The sequence below is a fragment of the Symphalangus syndactylus genome, chromosome 5 (genome assembly GCF_028878055.3).
Source record: "Symphalangus syndactylus isolate Jambi chromosome 5, NHGRI_mSymSyn1-v2.1_pri, whole genome shotgun sequence".
Lineage (NCBI taxonomy): Eukaryota > Metazoa > Chordata > Mammalia > Primates > Hylobatidae > Symphalangus > Symphalangus syndactylus.
In genome coordinates, this window is record NC_072427.2 from 91,666,059 (window position 1) to 91,692,754 (window position 26,696).

The 26,696-nt window shown below is 43.0% G+C and overlaps 1 protein-coding gene across 2 annotated transcripts in view; it reads left to right on the forward strand.

Annotated features, from left to right (window-relative positions):
- The first annotated feature begins 2,847 nt into the window (after positions 1-2,847).
- ERG (ETS transcription factor ERG) overlaps positions 2,848-26,696 on the forward strand; it is a 271,808-nt gene continuing 247,959 nt past the window's right edge. For both annotated transcript variants that reach the window (XM_063640599.1, XM_063640600.1), the window contains exon 1: positions 2,848-3,074. The gene's annotated coding sequence lies outside the window, so the exon portion shown is untranslated. The remainder of the gene's footprint in view (positions 3,075-26,696) is intronic.

The window sequence follows — 26,696 nt, forward strand, 5'->3', positions numbered from 1 at the left end:
CTATATGTGTACTAGACATGATGCGTCATTGACTAACCTTCTACCCTTTTAACTATGCTACTCTTTTTTTTTTTTTTTTAATTTTTATTTCTTGAGGCAGAGTCTTGCTCTGTTGCCCAGGCTGGAGTGCAGTGGTGCAATCTTGGCTCACTGCAACGTCCGCCTCCTGGGTTCAAGTGATTCTCATGCTTCAGCCTCCTGAGTAGCAGGGACTACAGGTGCACGCCACCATGCCCGGCTAATTTTTTGTATTGTTAGTAGAGACAGGGTTTCGCCATGTTGCCCAGGCTGGTCTGGAACCCCTGAGTTCAGGCAGTCCTCCTGCCTCAGCCTCCCAAAGTGTTGGGATTACAGGCTGAGCCACCGTGCCCAGCCTATGCTACTCTTAAAGTTAAGATTTCATTTAATTTTTTGTGCAAAGTAAGAAACTTCACTAGCAGATTCTTACTCATTCACATTTTCCTGAATAAGAAATTTGTTTTTAGTTCCAGTAGCTGGTCTCTAGCAAGTTTCTCGTCTGTGGTTCCTTGTAGATAAGTTTGTTTTCATTATCACTAGTGCATAATAAGGGAATTTCACTCTTTTTGTTTTGGTTTATTTTTCCTGGTGGGCAGTGCTTACTGTAAAAATAAAATAAAACAAAAACCGCTAAATAAAATAAATGTGGCTTCTCTAGACTCTAATCACTATATTGAATTTTATACCTAATGCAGCACAATTATTGGTAACCAAACAGTAAGGGAGAAGGAATATTGTGGTTTATTAAAACACCCAACCATACCCAAAACCTCAGACCAAGGAGCATGGCTGTGAAGGGCGACAGGCTAGTCAGAGATGACACCGGTGGCAGCCAAGAGATCTTTGTTGGAGAGGTAGAGGTCAGGTCGCGCGTGGGAGAGAGAGAAGAGAAGAGAAGAGAGAGAGGAGAAGAGAAGAGAAGAGAGAGAGAGAGCGCTGCTGGTGTGCTGGGTTTTATATCCCTTGGGCCTACGTGGGACGGGCCCAAGGGAAGGCGGGAGATGCTTCTTTCTGATTGGCCCTCCTTTGGCGGGTTCAGACAGTGCCCGGTCAAGGAGGGGAGAAGAACCCGGAACCAGCGCCATTAAGGTACCCCTGTTACCTAACATTCCTCCCTTTTTTGTTTCTTTTTTTTTTTTTTTTTTTTTTTTTGAGACGGAGTCTCGCTCTGTCGCCCGGGCTGGAGTGCAGTGGCGCGATCTCGGCTCACTGCAAGCTCCACCTTCCGGGTTCACGCCATTCTCCTGCCTCAGCCTCTCCGAGTAGCTGGGACTACAGGCGCCCGCCACCGCGCCCGGCTAATTTTTTGTATTTTTAGTAGAGACGGGGTTTCACCGTGGTCTCGATCTCCTGACCTCGTGATCCGCCCGCCTCGGCCTCCCAAAGTGCTTTTTTGTTTCTTAAGAAGTGGGGAAATGGGCGTTGTTGTTCGTCTGACTACTTCCTGCTGAGCAGGGGCGTCGTGGGGGAGGGGTATGGGAGGACTGTGGGGGTTGTGTACGGGGCACAGCAGGAGTATAAGGCCAAGCAGTAGGGCGCTGTTTGTGAACATCTCCTCAGTTGTGAAGTCCATGAATGTTCCTTGTAGCCAGCCAAGGGGCAGGGAGGGGTCTGTGATGAGCCAGCAGTCTTTGCGGAGATCGTCTAGGAACTGGTGGAACCGAGACATGGCGCTCAGAGTCTGTCTCTGGAGTCAGCCGCTTCTTCGCTGGTTGCTAGGAGTTGATTATGTCTAAGGAGAAGCTGGTTAAAGGTTTGGTTAGAGATGGATGAGACTTGCTGTCTCATGAATTTGAGAAGGCACGGAAGGAGTGCACAAGAGGACCCATGAGAGGGCCTAGAAATGGGAGGATCCAGGCTAGGAGGGGGTCTTTAGGGTGTCCCACAATGATGGGGACGAGTTGGCCCCTATTAGTTTCTTCCTAATGTTATGTAAGTTTTAATGTTTGTAAGAAGATGCAAGTACCGCCGTTTAGCGGTGAGTAAATCTGGAGCTCGGCAGTTTGAAGTGTTACCCCTGCTAGGGATGTGATTTGACGTTGTAAAGCGGAATCTTGAGATCGGAAAACTGAGACACGCTGTAACCTAGGGAGGCAGCCCCTAGTCCTGAGCCTAGTAGGGAGGTGGTGAGAGATAGCCCGAGAATGAATGGTAGGAAAACTGCTCTCTTGTGTCGGTGTGCTGATGAGCCTTCAGAGAAGGGTAATAGGGTGAGTTGGGGAAAGAGAGTGACGGGAACACAGGGGCCATCAGTGGAAGAGTTGATAGACTTGTGTAGGGAGCCATTGCACCATCCTTCGGGGGCTGGGAAGTTTGGAGGAGCAGTGGTGTAGGTGCAGTTGGTGGGGGGCGGGCAGGCGCCGCTGGGAGGGGCGTCTGGTTGATCTGGGCCGGCGGCTGGAAGGCGGGGCGGAGGGTGGTGGTATGGGGGGGGCTCGTCGGCTGGGTCGAAGTCAGGGGCAGAGGGCGGGGTTGGCAGTTTAAGAGCGGCAAGGAGCTGTTGGGGTTTGCAAGGGAGGCAGAGGTTAGGTGTGTCCCGTAGGAGGAAGAAGCCGTGAATATATGGGATCTCTACCCATTTTCCTGTTCGCACGCAATAGTTGTAGAGATCCCGAAGAAGATCAGGATCGAGAGAGCCATAAGGAGGCCATTTGTTTTGGTTGTCTAGGGGATAGATGGGCCAGTTTTGAGAGAGTCGGCCGGCAGGGATGCAGAGCCTCCCATAATGAGGAAGGAATAGACGGCGACGAACTAGGCAGGGCGCCCCCTGCTGGCTGCTTGCCGCGGAGCGAGTCAGAGCCTCCGGATCGATCGTCACCGAAACGGAAGGACTGAGGAGGCTCTGAGAGGCGGGAGGCTGTAGGTCACCTGGTACCAGGATTTTAACGAGCAAAGGAGAGGGGCCCAGGCCGGAGACGAGAGGAGGAGAGGGAGAAAACTCCGTTTCCTGCAGGCCAAGGCGGAAGTGAATGATAGGGGCCTACCACTGCCGTAAGGGCATCGGGCAAAATGTGTCCGTCACGGGAGCGGCTAGGGTGTGGCGATTTGCCCGAGAGGTAGGCCCGGGAGGGGAAAACTTACTGAGATGAGGCCGGTGGTGGGCGAAGAGCTCCGCGAACAGGAAAATGGGTGAAGGCTGGCCGGAGGTCTAGACTGAGCCTGGGAAGGGGATCGGGGTCCCACCTAAAGGTGGGGAATCCGGATCCGAGTCACGGCACCAAAATGAAGGGCAACAGGCTAGTCAGAGATGACACTGGTGGCAGCCAAGAGATCTTTATTGGAGAGGTAGAGGTCAGGTCGCGCGAGGGAGAGAGGAGAAGAGAAGAGAAGAGAGAGGAGAGAGGAGAAGAGAAGAGAGAGAGAGAGCTGCTGGTGTGCTGGGTTTTATATCCCTTGGGCCTACGTGGGGCGGGCCCAAGGGAAGGCGGGAGATGCTTCTTTCTTTTTTTTTTTTTTTTTTTTTGAGACGGAGTCTCGCTCTGTCACCCAGGCTGGAGTGCAGTGGCGCAATCTCGGCTCACTGCAAGCTCCGCCTCCCGGGTTCACGCCATTCTCCTGCCTCAGCCTCTCCGAGTAGCTGGGAGTACAGGCGCCCGCCACCACGCCCGGCTAATTTCTTTGTATTTTTTAGTAGAGACGGGGTTTCACCGTGGTCTCAATCTCCTGACCTGGTGATCTGCCCACCTCGGCCTCCCAAAGTGCTGGGATTACAAGCGTGAGCCACCGCGCCCGGCGAGATGCTTCTTTCTGATTGGCCCTCCTTTGCTGGGTTCAGAGAGTGCCTGGTCAAGGAGGGGAGAAGAACCTGGAACCAGCGCCATTAAGGTACCCCTGTTACCTAACAGGCTGTGTGTTCTCGCGTCTGGCATTATACGTCTCTGGTGTGTTGTGATGCTTTATTGTAGGGTCATCTAAGGACAAATGGAAAAGCAGGACTTTATCTTGTGTACTGCAGGCTCCCTGGCTTTCAAATGTTGGCAATGAGTTGGATTTTGTAGTAGAATCTTGTTTCGTCCTATAAGGAACGTGGGCCACCAGGTGTGAGCCCTTTAGAGGTAACTGAAATTCTATTCCAAGGCCTCCTGCACCTCCACTTGATGCCGTAAGCTGCATTCAAGCATTACAGTTTCGTATCAGAGTACAAATTTAATTTAAAGTCTAAATTATATTTGAGCAGTCTGAAGCACATTAAGGCTTCTTAAATAATTCACTTGAGGTTACGTTCAGTGAACATGTGTAAATATGAGAACGTGCTAGGCAAGTGGTCTAAACACAGAATGAATACGAGACCACATTGATGTAAGCCACATGTGCTTAAAATCTTGTCGGAAAAAGCGTGTCATCCCTGGTAACCAGAACGTTTGACTGGCCATGTGGCTCGCAGGGAAGGGTTGGTGTCCAGGTGCCTCTGTGCTTGGTCCTTGCAGTTTGCCACGTCATCAAGGAAGACCTTTGAGACAAACGCTACATCGTCAGCTCATGGGTGTGGCTCTCAGCTGCAGCGCCACAGGGGGGACAGAAACCCCCTGGGTGCTGCCTGCCTCAGCCCTCGGTGATGCCAAAACAGCCGTTCCCCATCAGCTTCTCAGGTTGGGTATCTGCGGGTGCGAAATGGCTGAAATGTACTCTTGGAACTGTTGTGTTTAGTTAAACTTGGATTAATGACAGCCGTCGAGTTTATTTTTTCCTTTGGGCCGAACAGTTTTCATATGTTATAGGGACGTGTGGGTGGATTCAGAGACATGACAAGTGACTGCCAGTAGAGTCAGCTCATAAAGGCATCTAAGTATCGCTGAGCAATGCCCCTTCCTCACTGTCTCTGAGCTTCTAGACCTTTCTCCTGGGCACATCTTTCGTTAAGTGTTCGGACTCACAGTTCTGAAGTGTCATCTTTAGTGAGGTTTCTCCTGCAGTCAACACACCCAGGGACTAAAAGAAACAAGCCAGCGAGTCTAATGAAATCAGGCTGCAGATCTGAAGTGCTTTTGGAATATCCTGCCCCTGCTTTCTGTCCTCTGTCTGGTTTTCATGGAAATTTGTGTCTGGGAATGAGGGGGAATTGGAATGGATTTGCTGGAGGCAGGTGCCTGTGTTCTTTGGCCCTTGCCATTAGGAGTCAGGACCAATGAACCTCGGAGGAGGTGGAGGAGGCAGAGGCTGTGGGAGATGCGACGAGCACGGTGCAATCTTTATAAGACAGCAGGGATTTCCATAGACTTCCTGATTTTTGAAAATTATTCATAAGCCTGCCCTCATCTGGGATTTTCAGGACAGAAAACATACCCCATTTACTGTCCACGCTCCATAAATTACCCTTTCAGATTGTTGCAAAGTTATTTTTTGCATTCTGTAATGCTGGTATACATAAGCTCTGTGATTGTGAGTAAAATGCCTCCATTTCTTTCTCCAGCAAGGATCTGGACAGCGCTGGTCAGGACAACACGCAGTAGCATCGCGGCCCCATTTGAAATACAGGCTACTTCTCCAAAAGGTTGGGAATAAATGCTGGCCCAACCCTGATTTAAAAAGATTAAGGAAGAAATGGAAATGAGGATCAGAATTAGTTACGTTTGCACTGGCAAAGGAAGCGAGATTGAATACTTGCTTTCAGTCTTTACTCCAAGCAAGTAAAAAATTTTAAAAAAAAGAATTACATATTACATATTTGAGAAAGTTAAATGCATGCTTCCTTTCTGGAATGCACAAGCCTATTTGTAATGGACTTTGCAAGGCAAAGATTGCTGCATCAGACACTTAACATGAAATAAGATGTCCTGAGAAATCTTTAGTTCATAGACATTAAAAAATAAGTTGCTGTTTTAAATAAACATAATCATCTGCTTCATCTGTGTCAGAGTGCCGAGTCTTTATTTCTTTCCTTTTTATTTTTTGCTTTTTCAGTGGTTTTATTTCTTGTGCTTTATACCCATTGGCTTCTAAAATAGGAGGTGACGTGTATGTGACTTGTTAAAGAGTGAATGAGTGTAACATAACCCTTTCAATTCCCAACTTAGAGAAATCATTTTGGGGATACCTTAAGCATATCAGAATAAAAGAAAACTTAGTATTTCTGTGTCACCTGAGGCACTGGTGCCAAAACCAGCAAGAAGTAGTGACATTTTGTAATGCAGTTACATTTAGGCTTAAACTAGTGTTTTTCAACCTTTTTTTCATGATCAACCTCCTATTTTCATGATCAACCTCCTAAAAAGCATTTTCTGATTTTTTTTTCCTATTTGTCCCTCCTCACATGAAAATTTAATACCACAGATATACTGTTTTAGTACTTTGCATTATACATATACGTATGTCTACATTTAAGTATATCTGTGCTTTATACAGAAAAGGAATAAGACTTTTTTCATCCTTCAAGAACTAATTTTAGCCTCCTTGAGGATGCATGGCTTAAATACGCAATGCCAATACTTTACTTTGCAAAGTATTCTGTTTAGGAAAAAAGACGGTGGATGCCCGTACGTGATCTTAGGAAGGACTGAAGGTGGTGAGGAGATTCAAAGTAAGCAAGGACTGGGACGCCAGGGAATGATGTTCTGATGGTTGTCGTCCTTGTTTAGAACGTGGCCTGAAAACTGATAATGAGAAAACAAAAGATGGATGACAGCTCCCCTTTGTATTGTTCAAGCACCATTAAACATGCAGAATCGCTGACCACACGTTTTCCACGTATGAGAAGGTGACACGGTACTTATCGAAGTTACTAGTGGACAAAAGCAGAAAGGTTGCAAAAACTAGTAGCCTAGAGACAGCAAGGCGGCATGGAGGCTGGCATCCACCAGCCGGTGAGCTGATGGGAGACGCTGCCTTTATAAACTTCCCAGACCTGAGCACGCAGCCTTTTCCCTGCACGCCTTGGATGTAACAGTGCAGGTCATGTGGCGGGACTGACGTGCAGCAGCTGGATCACATTGACTCTGATATTTCCCCTCCAGTAAAAATGGAAATGTAATAAAACAAACAACAACAACAAAGATGCTGAGCTTAACCCAAAACTCAGTCAGAAGAGAAAAACACCTGGGCCATTGTCAAGAAAAACAAAACCGGGCCGGCCCATGTTTTTATGAACATGATCAGTGAATAGTATTTCCATTAAAAGGCAACTGACTCAGAGATGGAGGGTGAGTGTTCTGTGAGGCAGAGCTGAATAACCCACCCACGCCCTGTAGCTGACAGGATCACTTAAGCAGAGTTACTAGAAATGACCCAATGATACTGAAAATAGGAAAAAGTACATGAAGGGAAAAGCAGATTCTTAGGAAGGGAAAGAAGTGTGTGAAACCAGAGCAGATCGGTCAGAATCTAACATTCTGTTTGAGTCTCTCCCCATCACCTGCAGTCCTAACAAATCCTCCACTTCTCATCTTCAAGTGAGTAATGGTATGGCAGTGCCCTGTCTTCTAGGAGAAATTAAATGGTAAAGGATGTTACCATGAGTGCAGAAGGGACTGTTTTTTTGTTTGTTTGTTTGTTTGTTTTTGCTTTTTTTTTTTTTTTTAGACGGAGACTCCCTCTGTCACTCAGGCTGGAGTGCAGTGGTGCCATCTCTGCTCACTGCAGCCTCCATCTTCCAGGTTCAAGCAATTCTTGTGCCGCAGTCTCCCAAGTAGATGGGATTACAGGTGCATTTCACCACACCCAGCTGATTTTTTATATTTTTAGTAGAGACGGGGTTTCGTCATGTTGGCCAGGCTGGTCTCAAACTCCTGACTTCAAGTGATCCGCCCTCCTTGGCCTCTCAGAGTGTTGGGATTACAGGCGTGAGCCACAACACCCAGTCAAGACTAGGTTCCTAAGAGAATGGTTGTATCCAGCTCAGAATGTGGGAAGTGTGGGGATGCTTTGCGCTGGTAGACGTCTTCCTGGGCCATCACTAGAGTATATGCTTCTATCTGGGGGCTGAGATCAGAGCGGTACCTGCATTAAAACAAGTCGGCTATACAGAGCCCAGCTGTGCCTTTTGCTTATTGCTTTCTGGGCCTGTATTTGGAATGTAAAAGGGACATACATTTTCACTGAAGCTTTTTGTCTTTGTTGTCTATGTTTTAAGTGGTGTTTAAATTCAAGCAAATACTGTTTAGTTGTAAAAGCTCACTCTTTCTCAAGTCTTTCCTCCCTTCTGTTTTTCCAAATTGTCTCTTTTGAATCATCTTACAGATAGAGTTAGTTTGAGTCAGTGGTGATCCACAGATTGAATTTGGAGCCCAAGCCGCAGAACTGACCAAGTGTTTGTCATGGTCACGTGGAACCCAGATCTGAGGTCTGTGAATGCTTGCCCTTAAAAATCACTAAAAATACCTCTTCGAACTATGACTCGTTTCACAGTGGATTCCACAGTAGCAAAATCACATTGTGGTTTATTTGGTAGCAGGGTCAGATGAGATGATATATTGCAATGTATGCCTACACTCTTATGTATATGAAACCTATTTATATTACAAGCCATATATTTGTTCCTCTATAGCCATAGTTCACACTTACGTTGTTCTTGCCTTTTCTGGGGAATTCCCTTTGAGCTTAGTAATTGGGGCCATTAACTGTACAACAGTGTAGGAATTTATTATTTATTTATTTTTAAAACTTTAACATTTTTAAAATCGTTTATTTTTTTCTGAGACAGAGTCTCATTCTGTCACTGAGGTTGGAGTGTGGTGGTGTGACCACAGCTCACTGCAGCCTCCATCACCCACACTCAAATGATCCTCCCACATCAGCCTCCCAAGTAGCTGGGACTACAAGTGCACGCCGTCATGCCCGGCTAAGTTTTAAAATATTTTTGTAGAGACGGGGTCTTGCTGTGTTGCCCAGGCTGCTCTCTAACTCCTGGGCTCAAGAGATGCTCCTGCCTTGGCCCCTCAAAATGCTAGGATTACAGGCATGAGCCTCCCAGTGTAGGAATTTAGAAACATTAATGATCTTCACCTCCTGGGGTCAATGATGGCATGAAGATCACATCCATATTCAGAAAAAGTGAATATCAAATACATGTTAGTTTTCTAGGCCATTTCAGAGTTGTTTCACTGCTTGGCTCAATTTTAATATGATTTTTGTATGGCAGTTTTTTTCCCCCAAATTTTTAATTGATATAATCCTGATGAATAATCTTGTAAATATTGTGATAACCTTGTCTTAAAGCTTACAATTCAGCCTAAGTTAGTTCTTCCTTGCACTACATTGAAAGGAATCCAGGGAAGACCCCTGTCATACCAAGTTTCACCCTATGCTAATTCTCTAGGTAGAAAAAGACTGCGTTATACGTTGATCTCCTTATAAGGCGTTCCTACAGACCAAGATGTCTGCAGGCAATGTTTGGGAAGGCTCTTGTTTGCTAAGAAATCACACCCAAATGGAAACCTTCAGAAAACAAGTGGAAGCCAGGAAAAGTGCTTCCATCGCTGGAAAGTTGAAATCTCCTTTATGAAAATCAATTTATTAAAAGGAAAAATGTCTTCCCATCTTGTTATAGTATGTTATAATACGTCGAAAGTTCTTTTAAAAGGGATACTTCTACTTAGTAACAATATCATCACGGTGGTTTGCAGACAGAATGTCATGCTACTAAATGGTGCTGCCTCTTCCATTGGATTTCAGGAGTCAGTGGCTGCCCTGCTCTGTACTTCTTCCTCTTCCTGGCTTGACCTCAATTCAGGCCTGCGTGTCCTTCTGCGCAGTGGGTCCCACGCTACCACCTGGAGAGGGGAAAAAGTGGCTATGAAGGCCTCTAGGAAAAAAAGCTAACTCTACTAAAGTTTTGTTGAGATGGTGAGAAAGAAAGGAGGGGAGAGGGTGAGCAGAGGGGACCGTCCCTTGGGACCCCAGCTTCCCAAGTTCTGGCAGTGGATGGTGTCTGTGGACAGTTGGTTTTCAGTTACTCACTGCCTGGACAGTGTGTGTTCTTCCTGCCCCATGTGGCCAGCCAACATATGGCTCAAGTCCACAGTTCTTATTTTCCCACATTTACTTGAAATCTCTCTGAACACGTGGAGTTTACAGAAACATGCACTTCAATTATCCTTTACATTGACCCAAGATGGTACTGAGGAAATTTTCCAGTGGCCCTGCTAACCCTGAAAATGGCAACAGACAGGTGCAGACTGATGCATTCCCGGTGGGGTGGAATCCTCTTTGCAGCTTGTGAGTGTTGCCCCTGTGGTTTGGATATACAGGGGGAGGACTGAATTGAATGAGTTCTTTTGTTTTGCAGAACACCTGAGTTTGTGTGTGTAGCTTGAAGACCTGTTCTACCACAAGAAACAAATTTGCCTCTTAAATAAAAGGAACAGGGAATAGCATGTTCTTGGCTTTGGTGCGCATCAAGGTTGGGAGAAGGAGGAGTTGTGGCCTTACTCTGTCCCCTGCAGCCTCGGGCCTGTGTGCCTTATGAGCGAGTGTCATGGGGTGCACGTGGGCTCACTGGCTGTGTCCAGAAAGATGTTTTTGTTCCCCTGCTTCAGGTTTTAGTCCTGAGACTACCAATTAAACCATCCCATAAATCTTCCATTATAGGTAGTAAAACCTAATTTTGGATTTCCTGCATGCTCTGGTATCCTGCCTGATTGCTACCAGGCTGGACCTGTGAAGCAGACAGTACATGTATTGTGTCACGTGGGAAAGCCCTTTTCTTACATATTCGGGATTTAGTCTTAATTCCCTGACCGCTTTCATCTTAAGTTTCAAAACTCCTGAGGATAGCTATCTGGAACTCTGCAGTTGACTTGATTCTTTTCAGTGGATCACTTTGATGCAATGAGTAAGGGAAGGGGGCGCTAAGAAAAGGATAGGCATAAAAGTGGGCGAAGTAAAACACCAAAGCCACTGTAGCTCTGCCATCCTTGCTGCGAAGGCACAGGGCGTGCACTCTCTCAGTGTTTCATACTCCATCATCTGTAACTCAGCACTTTCCTCAAGCTGGGGAGTAACAGCTGCTTGGGAAAACACATACATACTTTGGAAGTATTTGAATCAATGCCTTGTTTCTATCCCTCTCCTCTTTCAGTGACTCAATACCTTTGACCAATGATGCTGAATGGTTTACCTGGGCTGGAATCTGGGGGATCAGGAGTGGTGCTGGTGACTTGGTCCTTGTCCCCCTCATCCCTTGCACATTTGTGAAGGTGAACTTGGAAGATCAGTGGGTGTAACAGTGTTGCAAGGATGTTCTGAGTTTGAGGCAGCCAGACTTTGCTACCTATTAATACAAAGGAAAGACGAAACCTATGCAAAAGTTGTTCTTCGTGCTGGAGACTTGGCAGGATGTAGTGTGCTCTGAAAAGCTGCAGGTGAGAGTTTGAGTGGGTCTGTGTATGTGGATTTATTGGCTGGGGCAGGGTGGGGTGTGAGGTGAAATCTATATGAACAGTACTAAAATATTTAAAACTTACAAGTGACATATATCAGCATTTTTGAACTTTAGAAGATGGTGTCAATAATACTTTGTTTACCGTGAGCATACAGATGAACAAAAGTATTTAAATTAAATCTTTCTGCACTCAGACATAATGGCTGTTGAAAAGTAATATGTTTCATTCCAGATAGTGGAATTTCTCTCTTAGACACATGTTTTTCCCCAAAGGGGATCATATTATATATACACGTTTATATATATGTGCTGGCACCTGTTTTGTTCACTTACCAGCACATTAGAAGTATCTGCCCATGTTCACAGGTATGCTTAGTGATATTTTTAATGCCCCATTCCTTTTAAACTGTCTAGTATTCCATTGTGTGTCTCTGTCATTATAAATTTACCTACCTAGTCCTCTTCTGTTGAGTATTCAGGCTGTTTCTAGTTTTCTGTATTATAAACCAGGAATTCCCAGTCTTGAGTGCAGAATGCAGGTGCCCAGGTCCTATCCCAGGCCAATTGAATCAGGCTGTCTTGGGGTGGGGCCCAGGAATCAGTATTCTCACATGCCTCCAAGATGAAAATTACTGTTTCAAACCACGCTGTAGTTTATCAGACTGAGATATGCTCTTGAAAGTGGAATTGTGTGATGAAAGATATATATCTTTAATCTTTCGATATAGACTGACAAATTACCATTCAGAAATTTTTTTTTTTTTCACACTAATTTTCACTTTAAGCTTTAAGGCTTTTAAAAGGTAAAGAATGAAAAAATTTGCATGTGCATTTGGAAGAGGTTTATGTCATACTAAATAATTATGTTGATCTGTTTGACATTGCTTAGTTTATTTTGCATTGCAACATGACCGTGTTACTAACATAACAAAGGGGGATGTATTTGGTGCCTCTTTCCGGTTGCTTTAGTGAAACTGTGGTGGGAAGGGGCAGATGCAACAGCCCTGATGATGAGTGTCTTGGTTCATTCAGGCTGCTATAACAAAATACTGTACACTGGATGGTCATAAACAAGACTTTATTTCACATAGTTCTGGAGGCTGGGAAGTTCAAAGTCAAGGCACTGGCAGGTTCGTTGTCTGTTGAGGGCCCATTTTCTGGTTCATAGATGGCATCTTCTTGCTGTGTCCTCACATGGTAGAAGGGATGAAGGGAACTCTCTCTGGTCCTTTTATAAGGGCATTAATTCCATTCATGAAGGCTCCATCCTAAAGACCTAATCACCTCCCAAAGGCCCCCAGCTCCTAATGCCATCACCTTGAGGGTTAGGATTTCAACATGTGAATTTTGGGAGGAAACAAACTTGTGGTACATGCAATGAGCATGGGATGGCTCTGCAGAACTGGGTTTTATGCCTTTTCTGGGTTCACAACTGACTGTCAGAAAACGGTTGCCTATCTATGTATGCGTTAGTTTATTCACTGTGAAATTTTCTACATGTTTTATCACTGTTCTATTTTAGTTGTTATATTTCTCATGCTAATACATAGTTGTAAAAGTCAAATAGTATTTCTGGGCTTATAATGAAAAATAGCAGTTCTCTGCCCTCCATTTTCCCAGAGAGCCCCGTTTCCTAGGGGTAACTGCTGTCCTCTTAGCTGTTTCTTCTGTCATTCACCTCCTTGTTGATACATCACTGCGTTTTCATGAGCTTTTCGTTTGGACTTTGTATTAGTCCATTTTCACGCTGCTGATAAAGACGTACCTGAGACTGGGTAGTTTATAAAGAAAAAGAGGCTTAATGGACTCGCAGTTCCACGTGGCTGGGGAGGCCTCATAATCATGGCAGAAGGTGAAAGGCACATCTTACATGGCGTCAGGCAAGACAGATCAGAGTCAAGTGAAAGGGGTTTCCCCTTATAAAACCATCAGATCTTGTGAGACTTATTCACTGCCACAAGAACAGTGTGGGAGACACCGCCCCATGATTCAGTCATCTCCCACCAGCCCCCTCCCACAACACATTGGAATTATGGGAGCTACAATTCAAGATGAGATTTGGGTGGAGACACAGGCAAACCATATCAGACATTATCAATTTTCTCCTAAGGTAGATGAGAATTTAGCTCGTGTCTCCTTCCCCCATCTCCTGTTTCTCCATCCTTCCAATGTAGGTAAATCATAATGTTGGTTAAGTTGATATGCATTTGTAACATTATTGTAACTATGTAAATGTTACTTAGAACTGAGTCATATAGTGTGCTGTGATGTTTGATTTTTTCAAAAACTTAATAACTTTTCTTTGATTTTCAATTGATTTTTCATTGATTTTCAATTGATTTTTCATTGATTTTCAATGATTTTTTTATTGCCTTGGTTTTTCTAAGTACTTGCAATAAGACTCCCTTAAACTCCTTGACAGAGCCAGTTCCTCTTTTCAATGTGATAGAATGAATTTGGTCATCTCTCAGGGTCTTTATTGTTTTGTTGTGGGAGAGGGTGCTTTAAGGAGCCCTGTGCTCACAGATGGAACCGGCTGCTTCCAGGTGTGGCTGTCCTGGCATCTCTGCCCTCTGGCACCCTAGGATTCTGTTGGTTTTCATTCTGGGCCCCCTGACTCCAGGTTATCCTATCAGCCTCATGGTTGGTGTAGTTCCTCATTGATGGCTTGGCTGGACCTTTGATTCTCTTTAAGAAACATTTCCCTCATGATTTGGAAAGTGATGCTTCATAGACTACCAGCTCTTATTGTTGTTATCAAGAAGCTTGGGATGCCATCCTGGTTCCCATTTCTCTTCTCTGAATGTTTTAGGTTTTTCTCTTTCATCTCGGTGTCCTGAAATGTCACAGAGATGTGCCTTGGTTAGGGTCTTCTTCCTTTTATTATATGGGGTACTCAGTGGGCCTCTTCAGTTGTGGGAAGTTTTTCTGTATGATTTCTTTGAGAATTTTCTCTTCCATTTTTAAATGTTTTCTCTTCTTGGAACCCTTGTTATTTAGATGTTGAACCTCCTCTCTGATCCTTTTTTTTCAAGACATCTTTAACTGTTTTTTTAATGGCTGTATTATTTGTTCTTATCTTTAGGATCTTAATGATAGTTTCTTTTAAAAGTTAAAACATCTCTTTTTGCTCCACATTTTTTCTTCATGATTGTTGGATTTTGGTCATCATTTCTCATGCTTGGAAGTTTTTTACAAGTGTCTGGTGGACCTTGGATGCTCTTCACTAGGAAATAATTCAGAATAATTCACTAGGAAAGAATAATTCACTAGGAAACTGTGTGCCCAGGTGGGGCTTGTTGGCTGGGGGTGTGTGCCGTGATGGGCATCAGCACCTGACTGTGTCACTGGGGACCCATAAGTGACTGTCTAAGTAGCTCTTTCTCTTGGGTTGGTCAGCATCTCCTGGGGGAGAATCCTGCTGTTGTCAGCTGTGGAAAGGGTGGTGGAATGAGGGTGGGGTTGTTAGAGCCTGGCTGCAGGGTTCTGAGGGTGAAGTAGAGGGAAGATCCTTGGGGAGGTACCTTGCCATTCACTTGGTTCCCCTTTTCAGTATGTTGCCTCATTCCTCACTCTGCAGAGCCTGGAGTCCCTGATTTCTCTCTGGAGAGGAACCCTAAATTACCTGCTAGGCACAGGATGGTTACCTGGCTGCAGGGGATCAGAAAGGGGATGTGGAAGGAGGAGGGAGCACTTAAATTTCCCCTTTCTCCAACACTCATACACTCTCATGTTTTCAGCCCCATTCCTTGCCCTGCTCCCACCCTCTGAGGTGCTGGGACCTCAAATTTCCAAACCTGTCAGGGTCGTATGTTGCAAATTGCCTTTCCCTTTACTGACTGCCCCCATCCTCTGGCAGGGAGGTCCCCTCACTCATCAGCTGCCATTCTCTTATTTGCTTTCCATCTTCCAAATTTTGCAAACATCTTCCACAGGCTGTTGTCTCTTGTTTCTTCCCTTTGTCCATTTGAATTTCTACTTTTAGTGATATTATTCTAGAGGTGAGCCCACAAGTTCAATCTGCCCTTTTTTACCTGGATCTGTTGCATTTTAGAGATGAAGTGAGTTGCAAGTCTTGTTGGATGAGTGCTGCATTCTACTACGGGGTGCAGTAGTTGTAAGTGAGGAGGGCCAGATGCATGCAAAGTGATAAGATGATCACAATGAAGCTCATGCTTATGGAATGCTGACTGTGCTGGGCTTTACCTGGATTAACTCCCCAAATCCTCACAACATCCCACTGGGAGGGGCTCTGTTATTCCTAACTCACAGAGCAGGAACCTGAGGCATAGAATCATGGAGTGACTTGCTCAAGGTCCCATGGGGAGAAGTGGCTGAGTGGGACATTGCACACGGACTGGCGCACCCAGATCTGAAGAGTTTCACAATCCAGGCCCCCCTACCAGATCTTCCTCCCGTCATTTCCAGAGTTGCATGTGCTGTGTTTCACGCCTTACCTTAGATCTTCGTTTTCTCTGATATGCCCAAACCATTGCATTCATAGGTTTGGCTGTGATGAGAACTCTCTTGCTCTTCAATCCACTCAGTTAACATTTTTTTAGTCCTGGATTTCTTGCTTTTATTATCTAGACCCCAGCATAAACTTCTAATGGGCAAGTGGGAACCCCTGTTGGAACACACACATGTGTGTACATACACATGTGTACACACACACACACACACACACAGAAAGAACTTGTGAAGAGACACAGCATAAAACTAACAGATAAGAAAAAGACGTGGATCACAAGACTAAGGACAAAGCAAGTGAACAGGCTACCACAGACAGTTGATATTACAGTAAGTTAAAAACAAGGAAATTAAAGTCTTTTATTATTAACAGTATTGGTGATTAAAATTATAATTAATAACATTAACAAATTTTAGTTGCTCTTTCTTGGGATCCTGTAGACAGTAGCACAGTTGTCAGGACAACCTTGCATGATGGACATTTTTATCCTCATTTTATGTTGAGGAAACGGAAGCTCAGAAATGTTAGGTAACTTTTCAAGGACATACAATTAGTAGTACAGTGTCTAATTCCAACGTGATCACTCATTTCACTACAGTAGCCTTCCAAAATATTGAGCCCAAATAAGTAGAAAGACTATTTTGAACACCCAGATTAGTAAGAAATCCACTGGATTGTTTCTTAAGCTCTGAATCAAGGATTTTTTATTCAGTCAGGTTCCATTTGCCAATTCTCAGGTGGGTCATTTTCTCTGGCAAGTTTCAACAGAAAGCTGGCAGAAACACACAAGGACACACCTACAGACTGCACACACAGACACACATTTCAGGAGACTGAAGTCTGGGAACGCAATGGTTTTGAGATGCTTTCTACACTAACTAGAAAGCAAAGAAAGTCTAGTGGCTGAGCAGAAGGATGCTGTCCAGATCTTCATCTAGACTAGATTATCACCAGCCAGCTCAGCGTGGGGTTCCAAGCCTGCATCCCACTGGGCAGCGTTTCCACAACATCTTTCCCCTCCTTGGGGCTTTATTTCCATCCCCATTTAAAGTCTCATACGTTAAGAATCCATGGTTCATGTTTGTAAACTATAACAGTGTTCGCCTCTTTTTGACAGTTTGTCGTATTACCTAATAAATATTTTTGAATAAACATTTGTTTCCTTCTAAGCGGGGGGACAGCCAGTGTCCAGCCCTCTCTCAGAGTACAGGGCCCTGGAATCCAGGTTGAGAGAGTTCTTTTTCACGTCAGGCTGTGGGCCGCGGGGATGGGAAGGGAGCTTTTTGGGTGACATCCTGCAGAGCTGCTGCAGCCAGCCCAGGTGGGAGAGGAGAGGTTGGCTGGGTTTCCAGGAGCCAGAGTACATTCTTCCTGATAATCTCCTTAAAAATGAGAAAAAGCATCCCTCCAGTTTTTGTAGTTCCAGCTTTCATCTGCTCTTCACCCACAGGTGCTTCATTCCTTGGCTTGAGTAAATACCTTCAGGGAAAAGGAACCAGATGCCACTATTTTTAAAGCTGAAGAATTCTTTGTTCAAATAAAATTTTGCATAAAAGCCCAGTAAGTAGCCCTTCCCCCAGGAGGGTGAACTCTTTTGGTGGGAGCCGGACCTTCCTTGCCCTCCTGCTCCTTCCAGCTTCTCTTCTCCTGGAGATGGGTGTGAAAACTGCTAGCTGACCTCTTCTGTGCATTTATTGTGTATTAGTTCATTCTTACGCTCCTGTAAGTACATAACTGAGAATGGGCAATTTACGAAGGAAAGAAGTTTAATTGACTCACGGTTCCAACATGGCTGGAGAGGCCTCAGGAAACTTTCAATCATGGCAGAAGGGGAAGCAAACATGTTCTTCTTCACATGGTGGCAGGAAGGAGAAATGCTGATCAATAGGGGGAAAAGCCCCAGATAAAATCATTAGATCTCATGAGAACTCACTCACTATCTTGAGAACAGCATGAGGGTACCACCCCCATGATTCAATTACCTGCTCTGGTCCCTCCCATGACACATAGGGATTATGGGAACTACAATTCAATATGAGATTTGGGTGGGGACACAGCCAAACCATATCATCTTGTATGGGAAAATAGAGACCCAGAAGAATCAGCTCCCCCAGATTGTGGAAATAGTGATTGCTAGAGCTGGGACCCTAACCCAAGGCCTCATTTGCTGAATATTATTCAACCTGAGTCATGCTAGGGTCAACTGTGTTTGGACATAGGTGGTAATAGTGGAGGATTCCTGCCACCATGACCTCAAATGTTGATGGTCCAGCTTTCACCTCTGCAGTCAACCTTACCTAAACACAGAAAAGGTTATTGCAAAGTTATATGCCTTTCAGATTGTATTTTACGCTCAATAATTGTGCTTTAAAAATATCACATTGAATCCTTTTTAACAGTTTTTGGATTTTAGAAATAAGAAGTTTATTATTATTATTCTTATTTATTTGTTTCCTGAAAGGAATCATGCCTGTGAAGTTTCCTCTTGATTACTTTTTCATTTACTGAATTACTCACTATTTCTTTATTTATGCATATATCTAGTGTTTTTTGGTATCTTAGAGTAGTTTTGTTGTTTTTGTTTTTTAGTGTGTTATATTTGTTACAATTGATAAATCTAGGTTGGCACATCATTATCACCTAAAGTCTATAGTTTACATTAGGGCCTGCTCTTGGTGTTGTATGTTTTATGGGTTTTGACAAATGTGAGCCTACTATTACAGTAGGTTATACTGTTATAGTAGGCTCACATTTTTCAGAAAGGATTCAGTATGGCTCTATGTTAAAAACAGAGCCTACTATGATAGTATAATATGGAAAATTTCACTGCCCTAAAAATGCCCCGGGCTCTCCCTATTCATCCCTCTCTTCCTCCCCACTAACCCATAGAAACCACTGATCTTTTTACTGTCTCCTTTTCTAGAATATCATGTAGTTGGAGTCATATAGTATGTAGGCTTTTCATATTGACTTTTCCCTTAGCAATATGCACTCAAGATTCCTCCATGTTTTTCGTGGTTTGGCAGCTCATTTCCTATCATTGCTAAATAATATTCCATTGTCTTGATGTGCCACACTTTGTTTATCCATTCACCTATATAAGGAACCTTGGTTGCTTCCAAGTTTTAGCAGTTATCTTCATGTTCTTTTCAAAGCTTCAGTGAAACCCTGTAGGCAAGGATTCTACAGTATACCTTTCAGGTGACATGCTATACCATTGTAATCATTATTGAGATTCTAAAAATGGGTCATCAATCTGCATCCATGCAAAGGGAGCTGACTATTTTTAATAGAATAAGTGTTACAGATTCATTATGGGTCTATGTTAAAAACAATGGAATATTGGGTCTTTGTGCAGGCGACATGGAAGTCAGTAGTGAAGATCTTAGCATTCTGTCCTGAAGTCACCCTGAGAATACAGATGTTTTCTCCGCTTGACGTGCCTTAAAACTGGACTCGAAGAGTTTTTGGTTGGAGGAGAGGTTGATCGTTATCTACACCAGATATTTGGGGTCTAGTTAGAAGTTTCTTCTTGGCATTCTTAATGCTCACATTTTCTCCTCCTGCATATTCCCAGGGACAGGGAACTTACTCCCTCATAAAATAGCCATTCCCATTATGCACAGCTCTGTTTGTGAGCGTGAACTTTCTCATATCAACCTCAAGTATGTCTCCATCATCGTATCTACTTTTCCCTCCTCGAATAACACAGTAAAGTGGCTACTTTTGCTCATAATGGGAACTAGGAACACCTAGAATGGTACCTGGAAATCTTACAGTGAATAGTGGCTGAATAATTTCAGAACTGAATAAATGAATGAATATTTGACTTATCTTCATATATTTCAAGGCAGTATTTCCTTAAACTTCTCTTTTGCAGGTAAAATACAACTACTTATTTTAACCTGATTTCCTACAATATGTATTTTAGAGCTATCATATATTGGTTTTATTTTTCTGGACATATTATTTTTTATCAATGTTCTTCTTAGAGAATTATATACAGAGCAGGCCCTAGGAAATCTGAGACCATTATATTTTGTGATCTGGACTTTATGGTTCTTTTGAGGCAGCAGCTTTAGGGCAGCCCATCACATTGCCTTTGGAAACAACTTGATCTTGTTTTTTTTCATATCAACTACTGCCAATCTACATCCCTCTCATTCAGTAAAAAGAAGGACCTTTAAAACCCAAAACAAACAAAATAATTCGACACTTCAAATTGTATCTTGTTAAATTGAAGGAGATGCAGATGATGGTTTTCTCAGACATTTATTTTCTACTTTTTATTTTTATCCTGGTAAGGAATAATTTAAAAATAAATGTGTAAAGCTTCTAAAACAGGCCTCAGAAAACACAGAAAATTGAGAAGGCCAAAGTAAATAAGAAAACAAAACTCCATACAAACAAATAAAAAGGCACCCAACCAAACATAAAATAATTCACGCGTGCTGATATAGCATGGAGCAAGGTATGTGAATTCGCTGATAACGATGACATTTGAGAAATGCTCACTTGTGCCATCCAGTGTTGTATGCTTTACACACATGAACTGATATAATCCATACAAAAGCTCTATGAAGAGTCACTTTTTAAATTATTTTTTTCTATTATGGTAAAAAGAAACACATAATATGAAAGTTACCATCTTGATCATATTTAAGTGTAGAGTTCAGTAGTGTTAAGTATTTTCACATTGTTCTGAAACAAAACTCAGAAACTTTTCCATCTTGCAAATCTGAAACTCTACACTCAGTAAACAATAGCTCCTCTCTCTCTACTTTCTCCAGCCTGTGGTAACCCATTCTATTTTCTGTTTCCATGAATTTCACTCCCTTAGATAACATTATATAACTAGAATCATACCATATTTGTCTTTTTTTTTGTGGCTGGCTTATTTCTTAGCTTAATGTCCTCAAGGTTCATTCATGTTGTAACATGGGACAGGACTTTCTTACTTTTTAAGGCTGAATAATATTCCATGGTATGTATATTCTAAATTTCATTTATTCATCCATCCATGAACATTTGGGTTGCTTCTACTTCTTGGCTATTGTGATTAGTCCTTCCAAGAATGTGGGCATGCAAATATCTATCTCAGTTAGTTTGGATATATGGACACGGAAGTGGGATTTCTGGACCACACAGCATTTCTGGTTTTAATTTTTGAGGACCCTCCATACTGTTTTCCAGAGTGGCTACACAGTTTTACAATCCCACTGTATTAGTCTGTTTTTATGCTGCCAATAAAGACATACTCAAGACTGGGTAATTTATAAAGGAAAGAGGTTTAATTGACTCATGGTTCCACATGGCTGGGGAGGCCACACAATCGTGGTGGAAGGCAAAGGAGGAAAGTCATATCTTACATGGCAGCAGGCAAGAGAGAGAGCATGTGCAGGGGGAACTCCCCTTTATAAAACTATCAAATCTCGTGAGACTTATTCACTATCACGAGAACAGCACAGGAAAGACCTGCCCTCGTGATTCAATTACCTCCCACAGGGTCCCTCCACAACACGTGGGGATTATTACAATTCAAGGCGAGACTTGGGTGGAGACACAGAGCCAAACCATATCACCCATCAACAGTACATGAGGGTTCTACCTCCTCTACATCCTGACCAACACTTGTTTTTAATTTTTAAAAAATTATAGTATTCATCCTAATGGGTGTGAGGTGACATCTCTTTGTGTTTTTGATCTGCATTTTTCTGATGATTAGTGATATTGAGCATCTTTTCATATGCTTGTAGACCATTTTTTTTTATGAGGATGCACTTTTACTGTGCCCATTTTATAGATAAGAATGTGGAGGCAAACAAAGGTTAGTCAGCTTATCCAAAGTTATATTCAGGCCAAGTGATGGAATCAGAATTTGCATCTGGATGGTTGGCTACAGAGTCCTGCTTTGCAATCACTATGTTATACCCTTCCTAGGGGAGCCATGTTACAAGATGGGAAGATGTCCTCAGATGCCATTCCTTCGAGATGGGTAATAAATATTAAATATAAGGGAAGGTTTCAAGTGCTTTAGACCTTGAGCAACGACTTTCTGGAATGATGATGTTAATGGAGTGATGATTCAAGCAGAAGCCAGTTAAACTGGGTTTCCAAAGTCAAGCACACCCTCTAGAACCGTCTGTGGGATTCGGTTTGCAGGTCTCAGGGCTGACGTACTTCCTGACTTGAGCCGCGAACCTGGCAGGAGAGAGGAGATGCCAGGAGGGTTGAGCTGGGATGAGGGTCACGGCTACCAAGAGGTCAGGATAGGGGTGTGGGAACTTTTTGCCTTTATGCATAGATTGCTGCCAAAGTGAGGGGTGAAAACGGCATGGAAATCAGGTGTGCACACAGTAACGCGAGATGTTCTAGTGTTACAGAGGATTACATGGATTTTATCCAAAGGAAAGGAAAGTAGTAAAAGGGAGGTCAAAATTGGGACCACGCCATCCCTTAAAGGACGGGAAGGCTATAAAAATCTTCCCAGGCTGTTAGTTATTTCATCTCTGCTGAAAATGACATATATAGCAGCAACAGAATGTTCAGTTACCACTAAAAGCAAAATTTCCCCCAATGTGCTTTAAAGAGACGAGACATGTGGGCGTTTAGTGTTACTGATTCTTCCTGATTCCTTTTTTTTTTTCAACCAAATTTTCTGTGACTCATAGAACTCCTATTCTCTTTCTTAACCATGTGAATATGTGAAACCATGTACTTGGCCTGTAACATTTTTAACCAAGACAACCTTAATGGGAAATGAAGTGTGGGGAATGGTGTGTTCTGAAGGTGCCCAATCTTTTTTCTCAAGGGCAAGATGCACTCCGAGTTGAAGGAAGTGGAAGAGGGTGTGTGGTCAACTCCCAGGAAAAAGCAAATATTTGTTACCCACCTGAAACGTTAGGAATGAGCCAGTGGGCACATCCTGGTTTCTGCCAAGGCTGAATGGAGCCCAGATTGTCAGAGCTTTATGCTTTCCATTCCAGGGGTTTCAAATTCTACAAAATGCATAGGATGAGGCATTAAGAAAGTGACCCTTTATCTTCATTTTTGTTCTTCTTCATTTATTTTTTCTTTGTAGTGCTTCTCAGTTCAGCTCTACTTCTTCCTGAGGGTATATGGTGAATAACTATGTAGCTCACATCCCTATGAGGTCTGAATTCCTCTTATGTTGCAAAGTGAGCTTAACAAAGAAGAAAGTCCTCAGAACCATTTCTTAAAGCTTCTTCTTTTTGACTGTGATCCTAGGAAAACATAAAGGTGTGCAGTCCTGTGCTAAAAAACATTTGCACTCAAGGTGATTTTCAACTTATGCAGGATTGGTTGTTGTTTTCAGTACTTGTTTGTCTCTTCTTCCTCAATGTTAGCTGAAAAGATGGGTGCCCAGAACAAAGTCAACATTGTCCAGCTTCCCTTGAAGCCACGTGCAACTATGTGACCAAGTTTGACCAATAGAATGGAAGGACTGTGTGCCACTTCCAGAAAGTATCCCTCAAGAGAAGGTTGAACTTCCAGGTAGAGGAGTGCCCTTGTCCTTCCTCTTTCTACCTCCCTGTTGCATGGCTGAGATGATGACTGGAGTTGGAGCAGCCATGTTGGATCATAAAGAGGAAGCCCTGTGTTGAGGTGGCTGAATGGATGGAGCCTGGGTCCCTGATAATCATACCAGGCCTATCTGCTTGTTTTCCTATGGTTTAAGCCACCATTATTAACAAAAAATCTACTGTGGTAAAACATACATAATATAAATTTTATCATTTATCTATTTTTAAGGATATAATTCAGGGGTATCGAGCATATTTACAATATTGTACAAGCATCACCACATCATTTCCAGAACTTTAAAAATCATCATCCCCCAAAAAACTCTGTACCTGTTGAACACTAATTCCCCCTTCCCCCTTTCCATAGATCCTGGTAACCTGGATTCTCCTTTCTGTCTCTGTGAACTTACCTATTCTAGGTAGCTAATGTAAGTGGAGTCATATGATATTTGTTCTTTTGTGACTGACTTCACTTTGCATAATATTTTCAAGGGCCATCTATTTTGTAACATGGATTATAATTTTATTTCTTTTTTAAGGCTGAGTAATATGCCATTGTATGTATAGACTACATTTTGTTTGCCTGTTCATCTGTTGATCATGAATGGGTTGTTTCCATATTTTGTTTATTGTGATTAATGCTGTTATGAACATTGATGTACAAGTATCTGTGTGAGTTCCTGCTTTTGATTCTTTTGTGTATATACCCAGAAGTATAGTTGCTGGATCACATGGTAATTCTATATTTAATCTTTTAAGAACTGTCATACAGTTTTCCACAGCAGCTGTACTATTTCATGCTCCCACCGGCATGGAACAAGGGTTCCAATTTCTCCATATCCTCAACAACACTTGATATATTTTTTTTTTCTACTGGCCATCCTCATGAGTGTGAAGTGGTATCTCATCGATGTTGAGTATTTTTCTACGTGCTCATTGGCCATAGAATGGTCTTTGGAGAAATGTCTGTTCATGTCCTTTGCCCATTTTTGAGTTGGGTTGTTTGTTTTTAAGCCACTATTGTTTTTAAGAAATCAGTGTTATCTTCTGTCACTTGCAACTAAAATGGATTTTAACTAATACACTGCCCTGCTGCTTTGGTTGTGGTGAGAATCCATTGAGTGTGGAAAGGTTTGCACTTTTCATAGAGACCTAGTGTATCAATGCTGGAAGCCACTTAAAATTGCCTCTGGTTTAGGAGCAGACAGAATGGGCGATCTGCCTTAGTTTACTTCCCTGGAGGGAGAACCAGGGATGGAGGAGCTTATGTCTCCTGGCCTCTCATCCATGTGTTTCCATCTCACTGCCTCCCACAGGGGGACTCTGCAAGCAGGCAGCTGGGAGCCTTGTGTTCCCTTGTCCGGGGGCTGCAGGACTCTGTAAATAGTACAGTCAGTGCAGGAAACTCTACTTGAATTGTAAATGTTATTGCCTAAAACAGGTCATCTCTTGGCATTAACAGTACTAGTGATAGTGATAACAGCACCAATGATAATGATTATTTGTTTAGAAAGGTTTGGAGGAAAGGGTTACTGGGGAGGCCGTAGTCCTCTAAAGCTGTGTACTGCTGCTTTATCTCTTGATAAAAGAGAAAAAAGTTTTAATGCAGATCTCATGAACAGGGATTGTTTAATGAGAAATGATGTGGACATTTAGTCTGTTTGTTGCCCACCACAAACTCAGCCTTGTTGACTCTGGAGCATGAAAGGTGTGACTCTGAGAGCTTGTAGCTTGTGGAGGGAAGGGGCAGGGAAGCTCCATGAGAGAAGTGGGGGCATGAGAGTGCGGGTGTGGTATGCTCACTGCGGGGAGGGAGCCACCAGGTTCCAGACAGCAGGTCTCTGCTGTGCTTCACAGTTTCCCCCAGGAGGGGGACTGCAGCCAACTCTCTCTTTTCTCCATGCAGTAGCTGTGGGTGTGCAGGTGGCTATTGAGCAGGGACATTTTGTGTTTTAGATTGACCCCTCCCTCGGCCCTTAGATCATCATGTCTTTCATTGATGTGTTAGTCATTCTGGGTAGTGTATGGAGTCCATCAGTCATTAATGCTCATGTGGTGCTTAGATGGGCAAAGCTCTTGACAATGTTTTTTAAATGGTTGAAATTGTGTGACCCTTTTATGACTCTGGGGTCTTTGTTTCTTATGACATAGGCAGCATTCAGGGTAGAAAAACAACTATAAATACAGAGAAGCAAAAGAAAGAAAAAGCAGGCTGTGTATAGTGGCTCACACCTCTGATTCCAGCACTCTGAGAGGCCGAGGCGAGTGGATTCCGTGAGCTCAGGAATTTGAGACTAGCCTGGGCAACATTGCGAAACCCTGTCTCTACAAAAATATACAACAACTAGCCAGCTGTGGTGGCATGCAACTGTAGCCCCGGCTACTCAGGAGGCTGAGGTGGGAGGAGTGCATGAGCCCAGGAGGTTGGGGCTGCAGTGAGCCAAGATCACACCACTGCACTCCAGACTCCAACCTGGATGACAGAGCAAGACCCTGTTTCAAAAAAAAAAAAAAAAAAAAAAAAGAAGAAAAAGAAAAAACTCCTTGTCATTTCTCTCTAGAGTTAGCCACTCTTATTATTTTGTTTTGTATATTCCCAGACTCCTCTATGCATGGTTATATAAAGATATACATAAAAAAATTACCACATCTTTCTTGCATAGGAGTATTAAGATATTTTCAAATACTGAGGATGTCAGACAGATAAAGTCTGGCTGTCTAATTCACATCTTTAAAAACATGGGACAAAACTCATTTCCTACCAGAACGCCAAGAGTTCATTTCCCATTTCAAACATTCTTGTCAGAATCTTTCCCCATAACAGCCATCATGTCTTGCATGCTTCTACGGTTCTTTATGTTCATCTTCTATAACATCACATAATAAATGTAAAAACATTGAATTTAATGCATTAGTTTTTATATACTATGTCACTAAGCATGTTGTTCAGCTGATTTTTTTCCTCCTGGCAAGACTTTCTGAAGAAAAGAAGCAGGTTGTTGATTTATTTTCATTGTTATCTGAATAATGATTTCACAGTATTTTCCTGTCATTACAGCTATGCTATCAGCCCATTCTTAAAAACACTGATTTGTGATATTATTAAAAAGTGGTACTCAAGCTTCCTTTTTTTGGGTCACAGATTCACCGCACATTTCCAAGTAGACTTCTTTAATGTAGTTTTACATTAATGTCTTGGCAATTTTATGATTTTTGTTTGATTGTTCATTTCATTTGTTTTTAGTTTTGGTAATGTAAGTGCTGCTTTACAGGAAGCCTTAAGACATTCATTTTTAGACATTAAATATTGAACATCTACTTTTGTTGTCTTTTTAATAATACTCCTTTT